The sequence below is a fragment of the Cricetulus griseus genome (genome assembly GCF_003668045.3).
Source record: "Cricetulus griseus strain 17A/GY chromosome 1 unlocalized genomic scaffold, alternate assembly CriGri-PICRH-1.0 chr1_0, whole genome shotgun sequence".
NCBI classification, from domain to species: Eukaryota; Metazoa; Chordata; class Mammalia; order Rodentia; family Cricetidae; genus Cricetulus; species Cricetulus griseus.
Genome location: NW_023276806.1, coordinates 205,035,749 through 205,057,089, shown reverse-complemented (window position 1 = coordinate 205,057,089; position 21,341 = coordinate 205,035,749). Strand labels below are relative to the sequence as shown.

The 21,341-nt window shown below is 40.2% G+C and overlaps 1 protein-coding gene and 1 long non-coding RNA gene across 4 annotated transcripts in view; both read left to right on the top strand.

The window, feature by feature from the left end:
* The window catches only part of Cped1 (cadherin like and PC-esterase domain containing 1), a 266,707-nt gene that overhangs the window by 162,020 nt on the left and 83,346 nt on the right, over positions 1-21,341 (top strand). The window lies entirely within an intron of this gene.
* LOC118239575 lies at positions 7,639-16,061 on the top strand. The gene is made up of 2 exons (XR_004772081.1): positions 7,639-7,805; positions 11,539-16,061. It is a non-coding gene; the product is annotated as an uncharacterized LOC118239575 (long non-coding RNA).

Below are 21,341 nucleotides of genomic sequence, written 5' to 3'. Positions count from 1 at the left end.
TTACCATAGAGAATAGATATGCTTATTACTGTAACATGTATTAGAAAATTCTTGTGGGATGACTCTCACAGACGATTGCAGGAAAGTATTTCAGTCATTTATGAATACTTTCCAAGGAGTTCTTAGTTGAAAGTTTATTTGTGGTCCTTCAGTGAGTACTATATTTTATAACATGGAAAGTGTTTAATACTATTTTTTAGCCTTTCATTTATAAAAATTCTCAAATGAGTGAGCAGAAAAGTATAGCATGAATAAGCCAGCTTGCTTTCAATGTTTATCTAGGCCTGAGCTGCCATATGGACTGCAGGAGGACAGGGCCCTCTGCCTCTCATAGGCTCCACCTCCCGATTCTACCCAGAAGCCCCTGTGTGCTAGTTAATTTTCTCACTGCTGTTATAAAATACTTGACAAAAGCAACTCAGAGAAGAAAGAGTTCGCTTTGGCTCACAGTCTGAGGGTGCACCAGCAGGGCCCAGAAGGCATGGAGGTGGGAGCACGAGGCAGCTGGTCCTATTTCCTTTAGAGTTAGGAATCAGAAATGAATGCTGGTGTTCAGCCAAGCTTCTCCTTTTATTCAGCTGGGAACCCTGGCTGTGGAGTGGTGCCACCTGCATTTAAGCTCTATGTCTTCTCTTCTTAGTTAAATATCTTTGAAAAGCCCTCATAAGCAATCCCACTTTGCAAACAAATCCAAATAATCTAGCAAAATTGACAATGACGATTACTGCTTAGTGTCATTATCTTCTTTAGGCTTCAGTGCTGATAAAATGACAACAGTTCAGATGCATAGGAAGTGAGAGGGGATCAATTTCTAATCATCAACTCTTAGGTTCTTGAGAATTTCTGAATTAAATGGATAGCAAAGCATATACTTATCATGAAACCTAAAATGTTTTATCTTCCAAACTTCCCCCCTTTTCTGCTATTGTATTGTTAGGATTAAAGTCCACATTACATTATTTGCAAATTATCAGGAAAGCTGTTTAATTTCAGTCCCCAAAACTTCCACATGCAAGCCTAAAAGGAAAGCAGTTAAACTTTAATCACATTTTATTTTCCAGTAAAAAGGGAAATTGCAACTTTTCTTTGTATTTCTAATTAGATTTTGGTTTAATGGTCTCTATTGTTCAGTTTAAAATTAGCATCTTAGTCCATTCATGTTGCCATAACAAAATGCCTGTAGTTAGTAACTTATAAAGCTTATTTCTCACAGTTCTGGAGGCTGGGAAGCTCAAATTGTGTCTTTGGAACTCTGTCAAGGCCTCTGGATACTGCCAAAGTAGCAGAGGCAGAAAGCACACAGGCTGTGTTCCACTTGGGGAACAGCCAAGGAGCAAGACCAGGGCCTAAGCCTGTTGATAAGGCACCAATCCTTCTACAGGGGCCCCAGCCCTTTTATAAGGACTAAGACACAGCCTTCATGACTTATTCGTGTCCTAAAAGGTCCCAGCTCACAATACCACTACAGTGGCATTGTTTTAACACAAGCATTTTGGGAGTCATTCAGTTCATAGCAAACACAGTAAGTAACCCACTTTCAAATCACCAGTGCAGGGTAATTCACTGTGGATGCCACGAAGCCCCTTCTTTCTCTTCCCCTTGTTCTCCTGCCTTCTGGGAATCAATTATTCACTTTATTGTTTCCCCAGAAGATTAGCAGGGAAGGAAAGTAGAGTTACAAAGCATAACAGTCAGTTAAAAGCTAGTCAGTATGGTATTTTGGTGAGTGATAAGATCTTTAAATTAAGCCACTTTATATCCTTTGTATGTCCAAACATTACTAAGTATGTAATTGGCCATAATAAACTATTTGGAATTATTTAATATCTTTATCTCAATTATAATTATGACAATTAGAAATTATATAGGTATCCCAAAGGGGTTTTAGTCATCATATATAAGGGTGAATGCTTTTATTATAGTTGATAGAAATATTTAGATTGGGGCCACCTATCTCAGCCCCAGCAACACAGACATTGGGACCTGTATAATTTGGAAGAAAGTTATCTGAGCACTACTGTAGGCCCCTTCTGAAAGTGGTGACAAGGTATGTCCTCCTGTGGGGCAGAATCAACACCAGTGAAAAACCAGTTACTTAAAGCAGTAAGCTTTCTTCCTAACAGTGTGTTCAATGAGAGAGAATGGTTTACAGGTATTCCTTAAATGTTGAATGCTTGGAGACTCATTCTTACATTTCATCATCCTGGCATCTTAATTACTTCCAGTTCTGCTCACTAGCTAGCCTTCTTTTCTACCTAGTGTAGTTACTACTATCACAAGTGGGCTTTCAATTGCAGAAAACATGTTCTTAATGAAAACTAAAACCATCATGTGACTGACACACTTAGATTGTTACTGCATTTAGCTTTATCCATAAATGTGTAAGGCTTCACTGCTAAGAAAAGAGGTTTAGAAAGTAATAAATGAACTGTGACTGTGGCTGGAAAATGTCATGTTTAGGAAATAATAAAATATATTTATGTTCTAAGGAAATTGAAGTACACATGGAGAAATATTTCTTTTACTGCCTCTTTCCAAATCAAAGTTTTGACATGGATAACAATAACTCCACAGAAATTGATTTGTGGAGTTGATCTACAGTCTGGTGTACATTTTGCCCCCAAAGCTCTGTGTTGGGAAAGAGCCATAAATAAGGTCTACAGGAAGGTCATACAGCAGAAGCCTAGAGGACCATGTTCCATGGATATATTGGCTAGAATCATTTTTTAATCTTAAAATGGATTATTATACACAAAGGGGAAAATACTGAGGAAAGAGAAAATAGTACTTTTAAAACCATTCAGCATTTGATTATATGTTTCATTAACTGGCACATGCTGCTTTATAAAAAGAAATATTAGCCACTTAGGTGCCATGTTACTAAGTTCTATGCAAATGACTCCAATTTCAGCATTTAAAAAATGCTTTACAATTCTCTCATTTATTTTTGCACCCTCCCAGAACCACAGAGAAATTCTATAAAGTGGCTCATAGATATGGTTTCTCTCAGCAAAAATTTATAAGCGACTAGAGGTGCAGTCATCAATAATTATGTACAAAACACCAGTCAGTTTAATGAGTGATCATCCATTAGTTATCTTACCTATTTCAATTTGTCACTTTCCCCACAATGGCATCTGTGCTGCTGTGACATGCTCTCAACCATTAATGAGTTCAAAGCACCCGTTCCGCCCTGTGCTCTTCTCAAGCTCTGTGAGCTGAAGGGAAATCAGTGAGTGCAGAAGAGGCCATGGCAGAAGCACTTAGTACAGCATCGCTACAACTTCATTATGTGCCAAGCCTTAACTCAAGCACCTCACCATCCTGTTTTATTTACTTGTAACCCTGGACATGAGTAAATTAAAAAAAATCTTCTTGCCCTTTTTAAATGAAAATATACTGAGAAGCCAAGACCTTAGCAAGTGGTTAGAAACCTGGTCCAGGCTTTCTATGTAATCTGTGGCAAAAGTAGGGTTTCTCTACACATTCTCCTCCATTTCCAGTGGGGTTCCATCCTGTCAAATCCTCCATGCCTTGACACTACCTTGTGGAAAATTCAGCTAGGGGCCAGTGATATGGCTTGGCAGTAGACCACTTGATGGCAAGCCTTATGACTTGATGACTTTGATCCCCAGGACCACATGGTGGAAGAAGAGCACCAAGTGACACCTGTAAGTTGTCCTCTGACCTCTCCACATGTATTGTGTGGCATGTGCCCTCTGCCTTTCCTACCACCAAAATAAAAAAGTACACCAAAGTTTTCAAATTACTTTAGCACACTAACTACTGCCAGGTATCACAACTTAGTACAGCTTACTCCAATAGGCTCAGATGTTCAAATATCGTCATGACCTGGGAAAAGGATTGTGTGCCTTAGGCTTTCTGCCTAATAGAGAGTGAGCCCTATTCATCCACTTCACTGTGAGGGATCTGTAGTGACTGGACCCATTTCATTATTAATGACTCAGGCTATATTAAGAACTCTTGGTTTAAACACTTAGCCTTGCTGGTTTCTCGAAGTTGCATCGGTAGACTGAATGCTCTTTTATGAGCTTTCTTCAAAATCCCACATGGTACCAAGGGAGGGACAGGATTCTTTCCATGTGCGGTACATCACCTGGCATTCTGAGTGTGGAGGACTTCTCTGTAGCCAGGAGGCATTTATGTATATCCAAGTAGCGACCTTCTTTGTATGGGGTTTAATTTCTTCCAAAACATGTGATGAGGGCAGGGGATGTTTAATTCACAATCTGTTTAGCACATAAAATAAATGACCATTCTGTGTTGGTGAAAGAGTGATGTCACTCACCCAATGCATAGCATATGGTCAGATAAATTAGTATTTAAAAAAAAAAAAACCTTTTGCTTGCCACATCTGTTCTATGTGTCTTTCTGAGCCACATCTGCTTCCAGTATTAGAAATTAACTTGTCCCTCTGTTAGTATAGGAGATCCAATGCCATGTGGAAGAAACTGGGTCTCCCTTACTTCCAGTGTTGTGCGATAGGCTCTTCCTGGGGACATACAACACCCATTCCAGACAGGGATCCCACAACAGACCAAAGTAATGATGGCACTCAAGTCCAATGTGGGGAACCAATGAATTTCTATTGGGGTTACTACCAGAAATGTGTGAGGAATTGCTACCAGGAGCAGGAATGACTCAAAAGCAGGTGCATCCCCAAGAAGCTCATCTGGACAGGGGTGACATCCCAGAAAGCTACAACATGAGAGCTCTCTGCACAACTTTTAGGCAGCTTCATGGGTCCCAAAAATCTCCTCTGGGAAGCTCAGAGTCTCATCGCACAGTACTTGTTTTCTCTTTGTATAAAGCCGAGGAACCGCCTTCAACAATGCCCCAAGTCTCTGCTTTCCTGGAAGACACCTTGTCTCCCTCTAGGGTGCCATAGTCTCCCCCTCCCATCTGGAAGGAGTGTGTCAATTAGAAAAAGCTATGCATGCCAAATTGTATCCAGAACGAAAATTTCTGTTTCACTTCATCATTTTGCTAGAAGGGTTTTCTTGGCAGTCTGAGAACTTGTGCCCTGATTTCTAAGCTGGGCAGGAAATAGAAAAGAACTTGAGGGGAAGGGTGCTCTTTTTGTCATTGTTGTTTTTATTTATATCTTTAAAATCACTCTGGACTAACTGGATTTCAAATCCGACATTGAAAACTTTGAAGGATACCACATCTAAAAGAGAAGTATACGAAAGGGGTCACTTGAATAACTTTGAACTCTAGCTCCCACTTTGCACCAGTTTAATTGCTCAGAAGGGTCCCCAGCACTTTCATTTCATATTTTCCACCTCCTTCCCTGTTTCTAAAGTACAAAGGAACTCTGCCAAAGATTTTTACCAGGAAAGGGACCAAACCAACACTAGAACATGACTTACTAGAAAAAGCCATGGTAAGCTGGATGGTTTGGCTTTCCTTGGGACAAGGGAAAACAGAGGATGCTTCTGGGCCAAGTGGTCCTTCACTGTCAGGAGCACACAAGGCATGCCTTTCAGTACCTGGGGAAAGTTTGGAAGCTCCGACTCAGGAAATGACATTCATACCCAATGCTCCTTCATGATTATGAAAACTCCTTTATAAATTTCTCTGTCCTAGAAAGTCAGAATCTAAAGCAGAATGGTGACAAGTATAAGAAGGACAATGCCCTTTCTTTCTTTCTTTCTTTCTTTCTTTCTTTCTTTCTTTCTTTCTTTCTTTCTTTCTTTCTGCAAGCAGTTTAATGAGAGGGATTTCTTAACTAAACTCAGAAACAAACTTTGCAACATTATCTGGTAGAGTGTACTGTGCTGAGATCCATGTCCTCAACACCATTTCATAAGTAGTGGAAGAAAATCACGCTAATTGTATACTGTTAGTCACAAGGTACAGCCGTCATAGAATTTTATCTTCTTTGTCTGTATCATCATTTTAAGTTGTTATTGCACAAGTACCTAAACTAAGTGATTTGGGGGGTATTTCCCAAATGTGAGTACATCTTCACTGACTAGGTGAGTATAGCCCTGAAGAGTATCTACAGTGCTTATTTAAGCCATATTTCATACTTATTATGTGATGGGTGCTATTTTAATTGCTTAAAGTTTACAAACTCAAATTTCAAAACAAAATATGCAATAATAATTTTTCCACAGGTATGGAAATGAAGGCTCAGAAAACTTGCTAATATCACCTAGCTAATTAAGGACAAAGTCTAATTTGAACTAGGAATCTGGTCCCAGAACTGCTTCGAAGCTATTGTATTGGTTAAAATAGGGCATTCTAAAACAAGATCACTAAAACAGACAGTTTCCAGAGGGCTTTGGCCAAAGAGATAGTTATTTTTCCTATAAAAGAAAATTTTAATTTTTAATACATTGTGTGTGTGTGTGTGTGTGAGTGAGAGAGAGAGAGTGAGAGAGAGAGAGAGAGAGAGAGAGAGAGAGAGAGAGAGAGAGAGAGGGAGACAGAGAGAGACACACACAGAGACAGAGACAGAGAACTTTGTGGTGCTATTTTATTCCTTCAAGCATGTTAGTCCTGGGGATCAAACTCTGGCTCAGTGGCAAACACATTCATGCTCCAAGCCAGTGGTTCTCAACAGGGGAGTAACAACTCCTTTGGATTCTAATGAGCCTTTCACAGGGGTCACATATCAGGTATCCTGCATATCAGACATTTAAATTACTGATGTGTTTTTCTAATTATTCTTTATGAATAAAAACTCGGGAGCCAGATATCAGGGTAAGAACCTGAATGATCAGAGAAGGGGAGAGAAGTAACCAGTAACCTCCTCCTACCTCCTCCTCCATCCAAAAGGGCCAAGACCCTCTCTAAACCCTGAACCTCTATGGTTAATTTTAGTCAGCTAGTAGCTAGCTCTGCCCTGTAATTCAAAACAAACTTTATCGATTCAAATCAAACTTTATCATCAGTCTCGGGAAGCATCAGAATGCAAAAAATATCTCACACAACAAATTACAATCCAAACAGTAGCCAAATTACAGTTATGAAGTAACAATGAAAATAGTTTCCTGGTTGGGGGTCACCACAACCTGAGGAACTGTTTTAAAGGGTTGAAGCATAAGGAAGGTTGAGAACCACTGCTACCCAAAGCCATTTTTCTGACCTTATCAGAGGGAATTTTACATTGAGTAGGTTAGACCACACTGAACATGTACTCTTAACACCGTGGAAAGACCATGGGACAGGATCTTGAGGATGGACTGAGCCAAGGAGACTGGTAACCACCGCATAAAGAAGGCGGTCTTGAATGGCTGAAAGCATTAACTGGCAGAAGTGAGTGGAGGAACTTGACCCTAGTGATGGGACTGACCAGGACCCTGGAGCCGCAGTTCTGCAGTTGGGTCTCTGATGTCTCACTAAGCTACTTTGCTAGGAGGTCCCTGATTGGCAAGCATCGATATTGGCATCGATAATGGACTCAGCATTTGTCCAATTTGCAGTGGTCTCTGTCCATCTGTGTCAGAGAAGGGTGAGAATGCCCTGTAATTGTCCAGCCCCTGACCATTTGTGGTTGTGCCCTACAGGGAGAGACGACTGAAGCCAGCCGTGTCCCTGGGCTTGCTGGGTCAGCCCTGTGCCCTCCAGAAAGTGCCTAGTGCAGAGTGAGTTATTCTAAATTGACAAGATATGTAATATCGACATATTTCAAATTGGTTAGCTACTTCCTTTAACTAAAAAGAATCCTTGCTTTTTAATTTCAAATTGTTTAACAGATTCAGACACGTATATAATGAATACCAGTCATTTCTCTCCCTCTGGAACTGCTGTTCTCAGCCCCCTCCTATTCTCAGGTAATACTTGTTTGTGTGTGTTACTGAGTTTAATCAGAATTTCTCACCCAGGTTTGGGTGGGAGTCCATGTACTGGAACAAGGACAATTTATCAGTGCCTATACTACTGTGCGAAATTGTAGTCCTCTCCCGACAACTAACAATTGTCAACAGTCCCTATTTGGCTTCTCCCATATCCATGATGAAATGCTAATGGGCCTAGTCTTGTGTAGTAGGTCTTGTGCTGTAGGTCTTGTGCTGATAACCACAGCTGCGGTGAGTTCGTGCGTGTAACAGCTACACCCTGTCTAGAAGAAATTTACTACACATGACTTTATTCTATGCCTCTTACATTCTTTCTGCCTCTTCTTCGGGGATGTTAGCCAAGCCTTGGAGCAGACAATATCACGATCCCATTTAGGGTCAAGCACTCCATCATCATTTATGCTCTGCACTTTGGCTAGGTATTGGTTTCTGCATTACTGCACTGCCTGTTCAGTAAAAAATTCCTCTGATGAAGGCTGAGTGTACCACTAACCCATGGAGATAAACATGAGCATTGAGAAGGCCATTTGACTACACGACTCGCCCATTTAGCCAAACAACAGCAGTATATTCCAGGCTGGGGCCTATGATCTCCTCAGCCATGTGCTTTTTGATCAAGTTCACAGAAAAAAAAAGCATGGATTCCTTCCCCACAGAGCAAGCCTCAGATCCAAACAGCAATGAGTGGTAGCCACTTTGACACTCCACCCATGGCACCATTGTACTACTGTTAGACAAAAGGGCTAGTTACTCCATACCCCTATTGGTGAGAATATTTTGATATTACAAAGTATAAAAACAATAAAATTTTCATGAAAAGAATGCAGAATAGTTAGAGGACTTATAAATCAAGACTTAAAAAACCATGGGTTGCTATCTCCAAGGATGAGACCTATGTTGGTAATTTGCAAACCCCTAGTAGACAATCAGTAAATACATAATTGCAGACCATGGGATGGACATATAAGATACAATTATTATACCAGCTCCTGATGATGTTGACAGCTTTCATTTTTGTTAAGTTGGATCCAAGTAAATATATTTCTCTTTGTCAAAACTGGCAACAAATGCAAAACAAATGATTGGTGCAAAGCCCCCAAAATAGCATGCCCTGCCTGGGACTCTGGCATCATCTTTCCCTTGCTAAGTCCATCTGTGATCACAAAGACTCCTTGGCCTGGCATGCTGTCCTCATTGCCAACTGGTCTCATGAACAGCCTCTTGCCCCCTTTCTTAGCCAGAGCACAAATAGTAGACGAATTTCCTTTGAACTTTGCTCCCTCTTGGCTCTTAACATAGACGGACTGCTTAGAAGAAACAGGTTGAGGGAGCCACAGGATCCCTTATTAATCATCTTTCCTTTCTTCTTTTCTCTTTTGAGAAGCAACTATGAAAAGAATTTTTGTATTTCTCTAAGGTATTTAATATACTTCTGATTAAAGAAGTTGTCCTACTTCTTAAACATTTAATTAGATTTTTGCCACTGCAACAGGAGAAATATCGTCTGAATGGACCACTAAAGCTTCTTTGTACAATAACAGTGCTGCTAACCAAGAGGCGTTGGCATTTTGTATGTGATGATACATGAAGGAACCGATTTCTTCAGATTCCTTCACATGTAACTAGATCAGCCAATCTGTATGTAAATAACTCAGTACTCACTCAGTGTAATAAAATTATCTGTGTTCCGTGCTAGGAGGAAGCATTCTAGAATGTTATATTCTTTTTAACACCATTATCCAGTTGGAACATTTTAAACCATAATGATAATAATTTCCAGCTGCCTCAAATCCTAAAAGTAAAGTGCCACCCCCCCAAATATATTTTGTTACTGAGACATGTGTAAACAATTATGACTATCTAAACCATACTGGTATTGGTTTTCAAACTCTCTCCAAACTGGAGGGGGAAAAATGCCTCTAATGAGTATGTTGATAAATACATCTGACTTCAAAAGTTGCTTTTTCAGACCAACAGAATAAAAATTTTGCTTTTTATCGGGCATAATAAAAATGGCATAAATTCTAAATTTCACATTCAAAAGGAGAAGAAGGCATGTGTACAGTTTATCCTCCTGATTTGGAAAACTTAGATCTTCCAAGAATTTGGGGGAGGAGAGATTTGCAAGTGAAAGGATCTCCTTCCATTTTCAATGAAATCCCAGTTTGGGAGAAATCAAAGAGAAAGGAAAATTCCCTTTGTTTCAGGCTCTTTGTTTGCCTGCTTCAAAAAACTGAAACGCATGGGTTCATCATGCCCATGCATTCCTTCCAAAGAAGGAATTTGAGAGAACATACACGTATAAACCTTAAAATGCTTTATTTAAACTTTTTTCTCTTTAGTGAGGCTACCTTTTTTGGTTTCTAAGGCGCCAGCCACCTCACCCCAATTCTGAGTCCATGTGAATTCCTTACCTGCTTTAGTGTGGTTCAAGACAGTACGACAAAAGTAGGTGTCCTACTGTAGCACCAGAGGTAGCAAACACAGCTAACACTCTGCCTGTACTCCATAACTGCCTCTAGGATATGCACGTGAGAACTTACATACTACTGTTCTTAGGTCAAAGCCTTGGACTTTAATCACTCTCATCTACTACAACTTCTGGAATTAGATTTTTAAGTTAAATTATATGGACCAACTCAAACAAATTCTATTTTAAAGTTATTTTGGTATAGGTCATCAGAGTCAGAAGATATTTTGCTTTCCTTCCTAGCCTCAGGCTTTTTTGCAAACTCAGCAATTTAAAGACACTCAAGGAGGCAGGGAAAATGACCAGAGGAAGGTTTCTCACTGAGAGATAGTGCCTCCTTTCTTCTTCTTCCTTGGGGAAAGAAATGGGCCCAGTTTCTTCTCCCTGAAGTAGTCATCTGTGAAGTTTGGAGATAACTCAGGAGAGGTAGAAAGTTGCTGCTGTCTTGGTGGATGCCTGCCTAGTTACAGGACTTGAGGAATGGTCTGGAACTTTGAGAAAGGGAGAAGGAGCTTGCTGAGAAATTGCTATGAATCCTCCAGTCTAGGAAGTTCTAAAGATCAGCCCTGAAGTTTGCAGGATCTAGAGATGTTATCTGTTCCAAACCACAGAACAGAGATTCAAAGTTCTAGAAAGTATAAGAAACTTGGTTCAATACACAGGTACAGTTGGACTTTCTTATCAGTCTTTCCTTGGACCACCAGTCCCTAAATAATGACATGGATGAATATTATTAATTATGAAAGCTAGGCCTTAGCTTAGGCTCATTCCCAACTAGCTCTTATAACTTAAATTAACCAGTTTATATTAATCTACTGTCTACCACATGACTGTTACCTCTCCTCCGTAATGTCCTATGTGTCTGTCTGGCCAATCTTCCTCTCTTCCTCCCAGGGTTTCTATCTCTGCTTGGGAGTTCTGCCTAGTCTCTCCTGCCTAGCTGTTGGCTGATCAGCTCTTTGTTAAAATAATCATGTGCCCTATGCAGGCAAGGTAAAACTGACACATCTTTATACACTGTGATAAAATATCCCATAACACTCAGGTTTTTCAGGCATGCAACGAGGGAGGAGGAGAAACATTCAGGACTCTGAGTAAGGGTGGGCCAGACAAGGTGACTGACACTCCAATGTCCTAAGCAGCTACCCCCATATACATCAAGGATACATTATGAACTAGACCGACAGTGATGAGCCTAGACTAGAGACTTATCTCCCCTTGTCCTTTTTTCTACTTTAGATCAAGGGGGATACATTGAGAGAAAATATATGAGAGCAGACTAGTTGTGGTCATCTTCAAACCTTCGGTGCTGATTTTTCCATTGCTGGGCAACAATTCATCCCAGACTCCACAGTTTAAAGCAACATTGATTTACTGGTTCAAAGTTTTGTAATTAGGAAGCCTGAAGACCAAGTTCACTCCTTGGGGCTTAAAAGGTGAGATCCAGATGTTGACCAGACTGAATTCTAGAGGTGCTGAGGAAGCACCCACTCCCAAGCTCACACAAGTTGGAGTCTGAAACCGAGGTTCTATTCCACTGCTGGCTGTCAACCAAGGCTACTCTACTCACTGCTCCTACAAGCAGTCCACATCCTTGCTACATAGTCCCACCGTCTCCTAAGCTGACAGTGAATATTCATAAGTAGGATCCCTCTCATTATTTGTCTCTCTATCTTCCCCCATCTCTGACCTCTGACCAATTAAGGTTCCTAATTTAAGGTAAGCAGAATTGGGACTTTGACTACACTTTCAATATTCCACACAACACCCTGATTATGGAGGTTTGAGTCTCTAATGGGAAAGGTATTCCCATCCTACTAAACATAACGTATGTCTGCACAAGCCATAAGCTATGGAGCAACAACTCTAATCTGCCTGAGGAGGGCTTTAGACCCAATAGAAGATGAAAGGAAGCCTATTTTAAAAAGTGGCAATGACTAAAGAATAATGATATAGGATTTTGATAGCATTAAAAATGTCAAGCCCATTTAAAAAGGGGGGGACAGGTTGGTCTGTGGAACATTATACTAGCAGCATATTTATTAGAGAAATAAAATTATATTTCTTCAATGGAAATTAGTATTGGAATAGCCTCACATAGTGGACAATCTAACATAATGAGTTTTTATGTGCTAAATATTATTCTTGCCACATCTTAATTACTTTAATACATATGATAACCATGTGTGATGGCACAGTCATCACAGCAAACAAGGGAAGGCCTGGATTTAAGGCTAACTCTGTCTGGTGTTGATACTCATGATGTACACTGTTAGACAAAAGGCTGATCTTTGAGTGCTGTGGAATTTTACTCATGATGGCAAGTGAGGAAACATATTAAGCCACACACAAAATGTTTAGTAAATCTCTGGGTATCTTCATTATCAAATCATGTTATGCCCTAATAATTTCCCACTAACTGCTATGTAGAACATGTTGTATTACCTTCTCTTCCTCTCAAGGTTTGCAGCTTCGTTATAAATTGACAGGCCTGGAACAGGTCTGCCTAACTATACAGAGCTGCAAACACTAATCCACACAGACGTGGATTAATAGGAATGACAGAATTGGGCTAATTTTGAGGCAAGAGGGTGCAAAGAACTGTTGCAAAAGCCATGCCTGCCCTGTTGAGAGGGAGGTTGCCCACTTTGGGCGACTGTTGCCATTTCTGGAATGCTGGCTTAGCGGTGTCAGATCTGATCCTTCAAAAGAAACCAAAGATTTGGATTTTAATGGAAGATCTCTCCAGGATTATATGTTGGTAACTAAGCCTTAAAAAGGAACACGCCACATGGCAAACAAACAAAGAAATAAAATTCTAAGATCAGATTTAACCCCGAGGCCATTAGTTTGTGTCTTTTGATGTTTTCCAATTCACCAACATTAATACTAAGAATCTAAATCTCTGTGTGTGGACAGGAATGGAAGTTGAGAAGAGAGGTAATGGTTAGAACAACTTATACTAGCTATGTTAAAAAGTCCATTTTAAATTGGCTTTTAAGATGAAGGGTCCACTAACTAGTATAACTGGAAAAGTTGAGAGCTATTACTATCCCCATGTGCTTAAAGGGTATGACCCATTTCTTTTCCAACTCACTCCTATGTTTTCTTGTTGCCTCTCCCCCAGACCTTAAATGGGAGTCTTTGGGCAGATGTATGTCCTCACGTACCTGCCCAAAGGCTGTGGTCATACAAGACTTTATCACATTTCTAGATGCTCTTATACAAACTGTGTACAACTCATTATCTGTGATTGGATTTAATATTTGCTATTGTTTGATTTAAGCCAATGAAGGCCAATCCTGGATATGGTGAGAGGTTAATCCCTCACAGATGCTATGTATGACAAGAATCAGCTACAAAAATAAAAACAAAACAAACAGCAACCAAAACAGGGATGGTGATGAGAAACGAAGAACACAACAGAGTCCCTATGGGTCACCCTTTCCAGTTCTAGGACTTCGGTCTGAAAATTCTTAATGAGATATATACTTCCAGTCCCCTTCCTTCTGAGGGGCTCCATGCATTTCTCCTTTTTAAGAGGCACACCTTCAACTCTGATTAGCTCTGCTGTCAGACCGGTTATTTGAACCTCATTCCCCACTGCCTACAGCCTTCCATTATGCTTACTTTACTAGCCAAAGTTCTTGAGCACAGGGAGTAAAAATCAACCCAAGCAAAAGGGCATACTCAGAGCATGCCTGATAACTCACAGGATTGGAGCTGTTGAGGGAAGGTGAAAGAACTTGGAAACAGACAGAATTAAGGAAAGTAAGAGGATTAACTGTGTCACATCATGGAGCCACATACTCGAGATGCCACTGACTACAGTAACCCTGGATGCACTCCCTTTGCCAGAGCCGACAGGACGATGCTTCTGCCACTGCTGCTGGGCACAGAGCTGTAAATTAATTTTAAACTGTCCCTTCAAACAATGCCTTATTGGTCCAAATTGAAAGTTGTTTTGATAAGACATCCAGTTGGCCAAGTTTAGGTCTCATGTCCTTGTACAACTTACTTGACAGATAGACCAGAAATTCCCGGCTTTATAGATAGAATTCCTTCAACCTAAGAATGTACTGAATAATGGATAATAACAAATGTCTTTAATGCTGCTATTTCATTAGGTCTCCCAAAAGAGGACAGCTACCACTTCAGCATAAACAAATTCATTCTCAACCCTAAGAGCACTAAAGAACTAGGCTTGTCTTTTCCTTCAAAGGGTAGAAAATATACAGTAATTGAGCACAGTGGCAATATTAAAGAACTCAGGCATTACAGGGTTAATGGGACAAAAGAACTTCTAGAATCCCATTCCAACTTTCAGAAACAAACTTGAAATGCATGAAACACTGGAAGCATGTTTCTGGTCTCAAATTCTCTCCCCTTCACTGTTTGGATGTTTTAAGTGCCAAGGGTTCATAAAAATTTGTAATATCCCAAGTCTGATTCAAAGGACCAGTAAAACCTCATGAGCATGTCCCTTTCTAGACACTGTAGGCCTACCCATTCCTGGCCACCTGGCCGGAGAGTTAAAGGCACTGTATGTCACAAAGGATTGAGGGTTACATCTACAGTTGACTACTTGGTTTCTCTCTGGGGCTCACACCATGTAGACTTAAGTGTTTCTGACTGCTTATGTACATTGGAGATGTTCATGAATCCCTTCCTCCAAAGCACAGTGTCACCGGGGGTCAGGGCTGCCCCTGCTTGTCATTGGCTGACTTCATTCAGTTCTTCACTGGCTGCTTTTCCATATGCTATTGATTCTCAAATTTGAACATGCATTGAAATCTCTGTGGAGACTTCTTGAAACAGATCAGTGACCCACCTCATGTGCTGGCTCAGTTGGACCTTGGGAAGAGCCTAATACACTGGATGTCTAGGAAGTTCCCAGGGCAAATGTATGCATATTCGTGTGTAATATATAGGTCCTATTGCATAATATATAAATATATTGGATAGTATTCTACAATAACATATTATATAATCTATATAATATTACACACACACACACACACACACACACACACACACAGTTTTTAGGTTCATGCAGTTCATGTGCATCTCTCTTCAGAAACCAGGTCTGTGCTCTATTTATCTGCTGTTAGGAAAGGCTGTATCTTAGGCCCTCATAAAGCTCTGTCTCTGCATCTGAAAAGTTTGGTTTTCAGTTACTGTTTCCAGGCAAACACTCTTTTCCAGAAACCAAAAGAAACACCCATTATAGCTAGGCTGTGCAGTATCCCTCAAAGACCCAAATGTTAACCAGGCTTGCTCACAGCTTGGCCCTACTGAGAAGTGATGCAACCTTTAGAAGATGAAACCTAACTAGAGGTTTTAGCTTATTTCAGCCATGCCCTTGAAGGGGATTGTGGGACTCTAGTCTCTTTTTCTCTTTTTTGTCATCCTTGGCTATGCATTAGGCAATTTTTCTCTGTCACATGTCCCAGTTGTGTAAGACTGTCTTAAGTCCAAAGCAACAGGGCCAACCAATACTGACTGAAACCTCCAAAGCTATGAAGCTCTGAGCCAACATATACCTTTCATCTTTGTAAGCTGATTATCCCAGGTATTTGTTGTAGAAACAGGAACAGAACAGTCTTTGCTGTGGTTCTTACCATAACTTAATTGTGAACCTTATATTGGCTGCTTTTGTATTCTTATAATACAGTGTGTTCCTATTCATTACCCAACTCAACATTATCCAGATATTCCTATGTGATTCTAAACAATAAAGATATTCTTCTGTTTTTTTTTCCCTTGGAGTTTTAAAAATTTTCAAAGACATTCATAATTTTCATAACCAAAATGTCACATCAAATATTGAAATGATTGTTTCTATGACATAAATTACTAGTTTAGCTTTATTTGCTTTTGTCAAATGTAATTTAAATATATTAAAATAAAAAAAGGAACAAAAGCCAAGATGAAAAGTTCACCAAATTTCAAGTACAAGTCTGCCAGCCAATGTGTTGGGTTTAAAATTATTGAAGTATTCAGTAGCAGGATTTCTAGTTTTTGTTTGTTTTAATGTTTATGTCTAGTTTTTTGAAAAAAAAAAGCTCTGCTAAGGAACAGCTACATTTTGTCGGCTCAACGATTGAAAATTAAAAATGTCTGGGGCTGGAGATGTGGATCTGAGGTTAAACATTCAGCTCTTGCAGAGGACCCAGGTTCTACTCCAGTACCTACACGGCAGCTCATAGCTGCTGTAATTCCAGCTACAGGGAATCCTACACCCTCTGTGAACTCTTCAGGCTTCTGAACACATACATACACACTCATATACTCAGTCATATAAACACATATTTTTGAAAAAACAAATTAATTAGCAAAGAAAATAAAGTAACTGTTCACTAGTGAAGTAGATTTACTTTCAAGATCCTTATATTGAATAAGTATTTTCAAACAATCTTTGTTCCCTTTTAGTATTTACTCGTCAAAGAATGATCCAGTGTTTAGTAAGCATATGGCTACTCTGTGTGTCATTAAAACAGTTTTCTTAGAATTAATGTTGACACTTTAATTCCCCAGTCATTATTCTGTCTCTGATCCTTGGAGACCTCTCCAAGAGGTGTGCAGTGTACTCATGCCCCATATCAGTTGCCCTTGTGGTCTAAACTGGTTTCTGATTTTCCCTCCCTCCCTCCCTCCCTCCCTCCCTCCCTCCCTCCCTCCCTCCCTCCCTCCCTCCCTCCTTCTCTTCTTCCCTCCCTTTCTTAACCTCCTTCTCTTCTTCCTTTCTTTCTCTTTTGGGTATGGGAGTTAAACTATTATAATTCAGAAAAAGTTTTAAAGTATTATAAATTTAGAATTTGTAATAGTCAACCATTTCTTTTGATTCTGTTTTTTTATTTATATCATTCATATTCCACTAGTTGCTAGATTTCTAGTTTCTGCATCAACCCAATATATGATTTCATATATCTGTGGCTTTTATAAACTCCATACTATTGACAGCTAGCAAATATTTTGGAAATAGTATAATGAATGTGCCTGTTTTGACACTCAACCTCTCTCTTATTGAATAGGTTCAGTACATCTTATTCTGCTCATTTTAGAAAGCTAATTTGAGTAAATACAATTTACTTACAAGCTCTGCCATTTGGGCCTCTCTGAGCAAATAGTTTTTCTTTAAAAAAAAATACTACTATTGCATTTCCTCAGAAGCCCATATTTTGGAATACACATCAGAGCACGAACACACACACACACACACACACACACACACACACACACACACGAACGCACGCACGCACGCACGCACGCACGCACACACACACACACACACACATATATGGACTGGATGTGTCATCACAAGGCTTGGATTTGTGTGCTGGCTCTATTGCTTTTCATCTCAGTGACACTTAGCATGCCATTTAACGTCTCAGAAAATTGCTATGATATGCAAAATAGAGATGATACATGATCCAGACCTATTTTTGGTTGCTATAAAAAATAAAATGAAACTTTACACAAGAGCCTCTTGTAAGTTATGAGTTATTTTACACACAAGAACTCTTACATCATAATCACCTTCGTATTGGGCATATTGATCAATTTTGAATGGTTTCAGCTCATTCTTTTGTGGCACTTTAGCTTTAATTTCATCCCAACATCCTGTTGTCTCAGGAGAAATGCCGTTGTTTTCTTTGATAAGAAATTGACATATGTAATCAAATTGTAAATGCTGGGATATACAGCACCTCAGGACAACATGGCCTCTGTCAGTGCTCAAAGGTTGTTTAGCCTTGAATTTTAACAAGTAGAGTTATTTTAGTTACTTTGTCTGAATAATTCCATGCTTTTTACTTCTTCTAAAGTTAAGAATCAAGAAACAGTGGCTGGAGAGATGACTCAGCCATTAAGAGTAATGTTAGTTTTTCCAGAGGACTCAGGTTCAATTCCCAGCACCCACATGGCAGCTCACAGCTGTCTGTAGCTCCTGTTCCAGAGGATCCAACACCCTCACACAAACATGCAGGCAAAACACCAATGCATATAGAATAAAAATAAATAAATTATAAAAAGTGCTTTAAAGGGAATCCAGAAACAATTGAAACTATGCAGTTGGCAATGGAATTTTGCTAGATGCTACTAGAAATCAATGCAGAGGAGAGTTCTTTAATGTGAAAATTCCTAAGCCTTAACAGGTTGTGAGCATCAGTGACAACTGTTGGACTGAGGACTGTGACCTACAAGTGGAGTCAGAGAGTTCCCAGAGATAAAAGCGTGCGTCTTGTGCTTGAGTGGCAGCCACATTTGACTTCCATGTCCTTCAGAGATGGACACTATGTGAGAGGAGATTTCATGCAGCTGCCTTTGGTAACCAGTCAGCAGGCGGCAGGCTCTCCTGGAGCAAAGAGAGGCAGCCATGCTGGGAGGCACCAGCCTTGCTGATGAACAGTGAGTGCTGGTGGAGCGAGCCTCGCATCTGTCTACCCCATCAGACCTAGAAATGTAATTTAGATGATTATCCCTGTGCCCATTAAACCTTGTGACCTATTGTAATCTGTTTGAAGTCAGCCTGTTTATACTTGGGAAAAAAAGGATTAACTCGGAGTTCATGAAATTAGGGTGCGACCAGAACCATGGAAAAAAATAGAGTAGGGAGCCTTCATTCCTGTAGGAGAGGGAAGGACCATGAAGAGCTAGTTGCTTTCTTTATGGAAAAGGGGGCTCTCGGGAACACAGCCTACAAAGAAACGGGAACCCACCATTTTTAGTGTTTAACTGCTAGGATCGCATTCTCAGCAGACAGAGGTCATATTCAGAACTGTGAAATTAATGAAAGGGATCCCAACATGAAGTCTGTTGGAGACTTAATTAAGGCCACAGAGGTGTGGTCTGTTACAGTTGGAAGAAGATGCCTTCATATATTTGCATCTGAGATAAAAAGTTAACTGTTCAGTATGGGTTGTAAGGTATTAGAGAACTTATTAAAACCTTTAGTTTCAGGAGTCTCAGGCTCTTAAACTCATAAGCGGTCAGTTCCTGAAATCTGTGCTTGGCTCAGCCTCTCTCCAAGGCAGAATACTTCCTTATCCTCACAGTCAACTCATAACAGGACTGGTTGTCCTGCTCTGTTTTGATAAATTGAGAAATAGCTTGTCTGCAGACCTCCTACCTTCTTTATAATATTTACTTTAAAAAAAAAAACCTAAAATGATCTTTTTTTATTCTGTAATTCTTAAGACAAAAATCTTGCTATGTCAGAATTCTTCCAAAAGATAAACTCGGTAGTGGGTTGAGTTTCATCACTTCAGCTAATGGATAAGCTTTGTAGAGCATCGGACTTGTCACCTAGTGACCAACAGAGCTTCTGACACATAGCAAACAATGAAAAAATCAATATTGCCAATAAATAAATGAATGATCTCATTCAGGCACTGTACCTATGAAGCCTGACCAGCATAGTATTTATTGTAATGAGTCTTTCTCTGTCCCAACAGCCAGCTCCCAAATAATGACATGGAGAGTTCTTATTAATTGTGAAGGCTCAGCCTATAGCTTAGGCTTGTTCCTAACTATCTCTTATAGCTTACCTTAGTCCATTTTATATTAATCTACATTCTGTCCTGTGACATTACCTCTCTTCCATCTTGTACCCCGTTTCCTCTCTGCGTCTCCTGGCCTCTCCCATCTTCTTCTGCTTCGCAGAGTCCTCTCTGTCCCCAGAAGTCCCGCCCAGCATCTCCTAGCTATTGGCCATTCAGTTTTTTGTTACACCAGTCACAGCAATATACCTTCACGCAGTGTACAAAAATCCCACAACGATTTCTCATCACTATATTCAGATGACAGCACTGACATGTATTCTGGTTGGACACTGATACATTAATTTTGAACTAATACTCAAGGTAAACTCAATTTTTTCATGCTAAAGCAATATGTTTAGAAACACTCCCCGGCCCCCCAGCATGGATAGCTCTACCAAGTGAATGTCTATGGGAGGAAACTACTTCCTCCTTTGCCCCCATCCATGTCCACTGTTCATTTTACCCTGGCCGTTATCTCTGACACTCTTATGTCTGTGCATGTATCTTCCACATGTTTCCTCTTCACACATGGTGAAAGGTGGACATCGGGATGTTCACTAAGTGCATGCGTGAGTGATCAACCACTGATTCTCTACATCACCTGTTGGATCCCTACACTCAATAGTGCCGCACTCATCAGAAAACACATTCTGTTTTTAAATTAAAAATATATTTATTTTAATTTGTGTGTGTGTGTGTGTGTGTGTGTGTGTGTGTGTGTGTGTGTGTGTGTATGTGCATAGCATGGATGTACTGAGGAGCTTAACAGAGTTCAGAGAGGCAGTGGGAATAGCTAACCTAGCAGGCATGGACAGGTCTAGTTTTCTGTTCATTTGAAGCTGGACCTAAGTTGGCTCCAAGCACCTTTGAAAATGAACCATCAGAGTCTGCCTCTAATAGTACCACACACATGCATACTCATGTTCACATGTGTGTTCACACACACACACACACACACACACACACACACACAGACAGAGACAGAGACACAGAGAGAAGAGAAAACAAAGTGGAGTGAATAAGCTTGTTCTACTCTACTGAAAATGTCCCTGAGAGCTACATCTGCGCCCAAGCAGAAAATTCCTAAAAATTGTAACACAAGAAGAAAGCAGGAAAGGGTGGGGGGGCAGTACAATGCCGAGGCTCACAAAACGATGTCCTTGTATCTAGATTATTCTGCCACCATAATCACACAGTAGCTCGGGAGTCAGTAGCATAAAATACCTCTCTCTTCCACTTTTTCAGCCTCTGAGGAGGTGGAGGCAGCTGGAGCCAGCAAGTAGAGAACATAGGAATGGCAACATGGAGTGAAGAAAAGATGGCACCCCAGGCAACCCCAACGAGTGCCCTAAGCCCTGTCACTCAGGACACACACATCTGCACACATCTGCAAGCTTCTTCCAGTAGGACTAGGAATTTAATCAAAAGTCAAATTTCCTGTACATAAAGCCTATGGTCTGAGAAGCTTGCAGCAATTATGCTAACACAGATGCAGGCTCT